Source organism: Morone saxatilis, unplaced genomic scaffold (assembly GCF_004916995.1).
Source record: "Morone saxatilis isolate NCDOM2014 unplaced genomic scaffold, NCSU_SB_2.0 Contig8, whole genome shotgun sequence".
NCBI classification, from domain to species: domain Eukaryota; kingdom Metazoa; phylum Chordata; class Actinopteri; family Moronidae; genus Morone; species Morone saxatilis.
Genome location: NW_023340257.1, coordinates 11110386 through 11115856, shown reverse-complemented (window position 1 = coordinate 11115856; position 5471 = coordinate 11110386). Strand labels below are relative to the sequence as shown.

The following is a 5471-nucleotide window of genomic DNA, read 5'->3' as shown; positions in this document are numbered from 1 at the left end:
CCCCCCCCATCCTCACACTAACCCACTGACTGCAGCTGCAGGCCCTCTCCTGGTGTCACTCTAGTTTTCCTTCATGTTGTCACATCAGGATGCTTCATCTCCGCTGTGCTCTCCGTTTACTGTGTGAAACCGCTGCAGAAAAGAAGAAGAAGAAGAAGAAGCAGACAGACAGTAACCTGCCGCCTGCGACCTGTTAAGAAGAGGGGGAAGAGAGGGAGGGAGAGAGGGAGAGGGGGATACAACGTTAATGACACGTAGTTTGATATCCAGGGGCAAGCCGTGCACCGAGCCTGGCTTCACGTCTCCTGCAGACGTAATGCTCTCCAGATGTCGGCCTGCAGGACTGCCTGCCAAGTGAACTTGCACAATCCCCTCTTCTGCCCAGGCGTCAAGAAGATGGAATCACGAATTATTAAAACCGAGAGTTTCCGGTGTGTGGGGGGGGCGCAAACGATCCCATAAACAAACATCTGTATGAACCCTCCCCTCTGACTCTGATTACTTTAAACAGCCGAGCTCTGACCGCTCATGTGTCGCCCAGCAACCGCGTTCCAGAACTATCACCTTGTGGATAACGTTCCATACTTCCAACCCTAGATGAGTTGTTATTGATGAAGGTTGATTGAACACTGCTTCCTTTTGTTGTTGTTGTTGTTGTTTTTTTGGGGCTTCAGTGTCACGCTCAACAAGTGTCACAGAGCCACCGTGTATCTCACATTTTCCGTGGCTCTGTTGCTTTTGAAGAAAACGTTGGGCTTGTGCCTGTGAGTAATCATTCCAAGTCACGCACTTTGCCAACTAATCTACACTAAAAGAAAAATAGCCACATTTACAGTCATGTGGAGCAAGGTTGAAATAATTTGAGGTGATGTTATTTTATTTTTCCCCTTCACATTAGCTGCTTGCTTTATTTTAAGTTCATGATAAATTATGTATGTAAGCATAGTTATTCACTAGTCTGTATATGTGTTTAAATTTATCGATTTCATATTACTCATTATCATTTTACTGCCATCCTTAAGTCCACCACTTCAACCTTATCGGGTCTCAAGAACAGAGTGATAGAATCAATAGCACACTTACACCTAACATTGTAGCTGCCATACCGGTTTCAGCTTATGGGGATGCAGAATGGCACGCATACACATCATCATGTGATTGAACAGATCAGATTTTACTGCTGTTACATCTGGGAGACATTTGGACTCTTTGCACGTGTAGCAACAGTAGGCAAAGCTGTCCTTTAAAGTGGCACTCCACCGATTGTACACTTGAACATCAGTTTATTTCTCATGGGGAGTGCAGACAACAGTTGGAGGGTCCCTGAAGGGAGCTTTCTAAAGTCTGAGAAAATAACATAACATCAGGGTTGTCTCAGCTCGGCCTTGGAGACTATGCTACAGGAAGCCTGCTTCACAAACTGGGCGCGTGGAGTTTGAAAGACGTGCCACGTTCATGTCAACTTGCAAATAGTGTTGTCGTTTTTCTGAAAGCTCTATATATTCACCTTGAAGTGATACATCAGTCCTGTGATGTGAACGCTCACCTACACAGGAATCTTTACCATCCATATGATATGAACACAGCTTTTGGGAAATATAGGCTCCTGCATTATGGAAGTGCAATACTTGGTAGAGGAAAAATGCATGTTTGTGTGTTTGATAACCGGCACTTGGCTCACAGCAGCTTACCTCCTGGAGACCAGCTGTGGCCCAGAGTTCATAAAGAGTTTGGCATGTTTCTGCTGTCCACTTCAAAACTATGAGACGCTGATTGGCAATGTTGATGGATGGACTTGATGGATGACTTTGGAGGAGAATTTGGATCAACAAAGTGTGTCCAGGTTGCAGAAACCTTCATGAATAGGCCCATGGTCCCGATGGACTGCCAGGAGCGTTTGGATCAGTAAATAGAAGATTAAATAACAGTATAAGGATGAAAAACCAATTCAGTGAAAAGATGTTATAGAACCAGAGCAATACCTGCCCATTGCCTGCTTTGTAACCGTGGCAACAGACGGCCAATCCTTTACACTGGTCTCCTTCACCTCCTTTGAGTTAGGAATGGTGGGGTTTTCTGGAGCCAGAGACACCAGGTAGTGGATCTAGGATGTACTAGTGTTTATTATCTTCTGTTTTGTTGTTTTCATTCACTATGGCATCCGTCCACATTATCCTCACTTGTGCTGTCTTCTGTTGCCATAGCAACACCTGATGTCTTGCTGCATTTTTGTCTCACGCTCAGGCAGGAAGAGGAGGGGGGTAGAAAAGAGATGGATGGAGGTGTGGGAGTGAGGAGATACAGGTCGCATCAGCAACACCAAGCTGCTTTAATGTTTACAATCCGAAGTGTTTTGGAATCAAAGTGTGTGTTGTGGCTATGCTGTGTGTTGGTGCTGCATCGTGCCTCTTAGTTTTTCTCTCCCTCGGTCCGTCCTTCTCTCTCCCCATCCCTCCTACATCTCGCTGACCACATGCCTCAGTCAGTTTCGGGGGGCCCTTCCTCCCCAGGCAGAGGCCATGTTAGTTCAACGACAGATTGCACAACATTGCAGCGTTATACGGGCACAAAGGCTCACACATACATATACACTCGTATGCAATGCACACACAACAACATGCTTCCTTTTTGACTATTCCTAGGGTGACCAAACATGTTTTTTTTTTCCCCTCTGTCAGCAGCTCTTTCTTTAGCCATGGTTTTCCACTTTTGACACTTTAATGTGTGTGACACTGACAAACAGGGCTGAGGACATAAAAAGATGTGGACCTGACAGTGCGGAAATAGCCCACTGAGGTCAAACTTGGTGAGAACCAGCCACTGTCTGTTCATCTGTACTTGTTACTGTGGCTATCTCCGCCTGCCTTTATTTGTTTCTACGTCTGTCCCTCGGTCTGTCTGTGTCTTTGTCTGGCTGAGGTTGCTTTGTGGCCACAGCTATGTTGTTGAGACTGTGGCCTCGGTGGCAAAAGGAATCTGTGAGTAGACTGGCACAAGTTTCCCATGGTTCCCTCGACACGTTGTTTTTTTCAGCCAGCACAAATTTGCCTCTTGTGAACAAATGGCTTTTGGCTCGCTGGTTTGGCTCTTCATATTTGATGAATGGGCATAATCTCCCGTTTGCGGAAGTGATCATATTTCAAGGATCTGCATTTGACAGTCTTATTCTTCCCATTGGGCAAAATGCAACTGTCTCAGCTGTGTAATTTAGTTTTTTGTTCTTTAGCTTTTACTACCATAGATCATAATTTCTGGCCTTAATTTATGTTTTGTTTTTTAACATGGTCCAGACCTTCATTTGCTAGATTAGTCCCAGGCTGGACTGTGGATTGCAAAAGATGCACCCAGTAGGTAAATGTAAGTTGCAAAAGCTGTTTCACATCTCAGCACATATTTGAAGAAATACTATCAAACTAGGAACAGTTGTGAACATTTTACAGCTGAAACAATTAATCAATTAGTCACAAAGTAAATTGGAAACTATTTTGATAATCGATTCATCATTTAAAGGACCAGTGTGTGGATACTGAATACTGTTGCCCCTTCCAAATGTGTAGGAGAAACTACACGAAAAAGCTCTGTCTAGAGCCAACATGATCCTTATTTTTAGGTGATTATCCACTAATCAAATTATACCTATGAATATTATATACTATTTCTGTGAATATATTCTTCTAAATGTTACACACTGGACCTTTAAGTAATTTTTCAAATTAGCATGCCAAACATTTGAGGCAAAGCAAGGTTATTATATAACCATTGAGAAAAACTAGCAGCAATACTTTAAACTCTATTCTCTTTGAAGGTTCCAGCTTCTCGATTTTTTTGTAATATTGATAAAACAAGGTCATTGGACAATGTCATCTTGGCCACTGGGGGATTATACCTATTATAAGTATTATATCACTACATTATGATATTTGGTTTTATATAATTTAGAACTTAATGGTATTTATTGATAATGAAACTAATTGCTAGTTACTTACTGTTAGTTATCTGAAGTTCTGAATTGGCTACAAGACAGATCTTTAAACCCTCAGTGAAATCGTAGGAGATGAATAATGGCTTCCTTTTCCTAATGATTAGTGCATATTTTGGACGTACTGTACACTGTTTTCTACTTGTCAGTAGGTGAATAATGGAACATTTAAATCGACCTTGTTCTTGACAGTGGACCGTGTTTTTTGTCATTAGCAGGTCTTTTTCCTTTGGCTCCGTGTAGACTATTCAAGATGTTGCTGTGGGTTCATTGTTTACGTCAAAGAGTTGTTGATGTTTTTACTGCCAGCCAGAGATTGCCACCCCCAGGCTCTGAGGTTTGGGTACTTTAATACCCACTTCCTCCTGTAGAATTAACCCACCAATCACAACATCCGATCACTGGCCTTCTCCCTCCTACATGCCCTAGTGCTCCAATCATGGTTGAGAAAAACAGGTTTTCTTCTGCGTAGGGACCTCCCACAGTCCACTCTGGATTGGGCCCATTCAGACATATTTCCTCTCGTAAACTGTCCCAGGATCAGAGGGGGAGGCTGTAAACACATAGAGGGACAGCGTAGAAAGTTACACTGCCCGATCCTTAATATGCAAGGAACTGGAGGTTGCATCCTACCCTTTGCTTTAAGAAGTAACTGCCACCACATGCTGGGTAAACCTCCTCCTCTACCTGTGGACCACAGCGTGTTCTTTCAGCAAGGTTACAGGAGGAAGGATGTGTGTTTGTGTGCATAAATGGCTTCTGAGGCACAAACAAGGGCAGGACAGCGCTGGTTGCCAGTCCAGAATGACGCAAAGGTTTGTTAAGCTTCAAAGTGAAGACATTGTTTAGAAAGACATGGTTTGTTGGCTGAACTGGCCCGGCTTTAAGAAGAAAATTCATGAACAGTTCACTTGATGTGTAACTCTAGCCTGTGTGCTGTGTACTCACTGGCAAACGGCGCAACAGAAGAAAATAATTTTAAAAAAGAGTTTACGCTCTCCCATTCACAAAATATTTCTATGTGGGATGTGGTGATGTTGGTTTTCTGTCTGTTTGTTTTAAGAAATATATTTTGCTCCTGTTTTGAAGCTTCACTGTGGAGTTGTTGTCCGCCGGTAGCACAATTGGACAATGTTTTTATGAGGTTGTCCCCATTTGGTTTGCGTTTCTTGCACAAGCTGAAGGAAGCATGATGACGTTGGTGACGGGATACACATCCTGCCAGTGGTATCCTACCATTCCACTGATCAACAGGCGGCCAAGAAACGTAGCAATGCACCAGCCGAAGGCGGAGAAGAAGACTGCTTGCAAGCAAAACGTGGACGTAAACAAGCAGGTTCTAAAATGTTTCAAAAATCTGCTTTGCAAATGTTTTCTTGTTAGGCCTCATGAATACACCCAATTCATTTTAGATCATAACACTACAGTTGTTTGTTTCTCTCCATAGAAAGTTTGTCATTGAGGCAGCTGTGGCTCAGGTGGTAGAATGGGT

The 5471-nt window shown here is 43.2% G+C and overlaps 1 protein-coding gene across 1 annotated transcript in view; it reads left to right on the top strand.

Annotated features, from left to right (window-relative positions):
* Window positions 1-5471, top strand: part of pid1 (phosphotyrosine interaction domain containing 1) — a 31571-nt gene that overhangs the window by 439 nt on the left and 25661 nt on the right. The window lies entirely within an intron of this gene.